The sequence below is a fragment of the Priapulus caudatus genome, unplaced genomic scaffold, assembly GCF_000485595.1.
Source record: "Priapulus caudatus unplaced genomic scaffold, Priapulus_caudatus-5.0.1 Scaffold63, whole genome shotgun sequence".
Taxonomy (NCBI): domain Eukaryota; kingdom Metazoa; phylum Priapulida; class Priapulimorpha; order Priapulimorphida; family Priapulidae; genus Priapulus; species Priapulus caudatus.
The window spans coordinates 363,505-365,036 of record NW_014577124.1 but is presented as its reverse complement, the minus strand read 5'-3'; the positions used below and the strand labels follow the sequence as shown (position 1 = coordinate 365,036).

The 1,532-nt window shown below is 47.6% G+C and overlaps 1 protein-coding gene across 1 annotated transcript in view; it reads right to left on the bottom strand.

Moving 5' to 3' along the window:
• The window catches only part of LOC106821188 (serine/threonine-protein phosphatase 4 regulatory subunit 4-like), a 99,766-nt gene that overhangs the window by 85,650 nt on the left and 12,584 nt on the right, over positions 1–1,532 (bottom strand). The gene's annotated exons all lie outside the window — the stretch shown is intronic.

Here is a 1,532-nt window from a genome sequence, read left to right as displayed (position 1 = left end):
CCATAGAACGCGCGGACGCCGACGCTTTTGCTTGTGGATAAACACCGCTGCTGGTTTATTGGAGCTTTGTGCGAGCACGCGCACACATCAACAATCGACAGTATAAAGTCAGCAAGCCAGAAGACCGTGGATTGTGTGTGGAGGAAAGCAGCAGCTATGTGCGTGTGTTTCGATCCCCTCTTGGGGGATTTTGGTTTGTGGGGGGGCATCTCTATTAAAGGCTGAGCTAATTACCGATCCATATTGATCTTACGCATATTAAACATCTCATGTAAGCACATGAAGGCACATGCACGCACGCACGCCAAGCACGTACGCACGCCACGCACGCCATGCACGTACGCACACCACGCACGCACGCACGTCACACATGCACGCACACGCACACACCCAGCTATGACTGTGGACTATGGCCACAGATACCTGCCACATTTGACGCACTTTATTGTATACAGCGTCTAAGAATATACGAAGGCTTTATAGCTCACAGGGATAAGTACGTGAAGTAACGCTGACGCGATTAGATCACGTAATAGATCACGCGATAGATCACGTAAAAACAAGTGCAATGCAAATATATTACATGCACATAAAAATGCTTCCGATACGGGGGTTAGTATTCGTTTTTGTCCAAGGGCAGTATGCCCCCAGGGTTCATGTTAGAAGATCGACGTGATCTGTAAAACCTTTACCAGTTTAACTCACTGTCTCCGTCCTTCAATGCTTCTCCTTGCTGGAATGAGGGCTCATTTCTATTTTTGGCACGCACACGCGCGCGCGCACACACACACACACACGCACACGCACACGCACGCACGCACGCCCCGGGAAAAACCAGGGACCCACCCACGCGCCACCCACTTCATTTAATACACTGCAGTCGGCCATATACCACTTAAAACGAAGAAAACCGTCCCTGCCTCTTAAACACAATTAACTCTCACGAGTGGGTGGAATAACGTAAGCTCGTGCGCTGACTGAGTAAGTACCTATACACAACGCATAACGCCATTGTGAAACTATGAACGTACCTCACCACATACACTAGCTAGCCACAGGCAAACCTCCACGGCTGGTTAGTGGTTACAGTAGCATTCCCGATTCTCTCTCTTTCTTACTTGCTCTTCTACTCTCGCTGGCAGTGAATAGTCCGCTCTCTTACGTGGAAGCTCTCTGATGGAAGCAGAGGGGCGGTAGAGCGGCGTTACGCTGACGATGGCACGACGTTACGAAATCGCGACGCGATTGAAAGCGCCCAAACGAATTCGCTGAACTGAACAAACTTACGAGAGGAAATCGTGTCGCTCTGAATTTCCACAATCAAACAGCGGAGGATATCCCGGGGCGGAACGCGCATTCGTTGAAATAACATTTCACGCGAACACGCACTTAGCCCGAATCTCCGACGAATCTAAGACCGATATTAACTGCTTAACTTTAACCTTTCTTAGTTAGTATTAGTTAAAACTCGTTCCACACATAAATAAACAAATGTATATATATATATATATATATATATATATATATATATA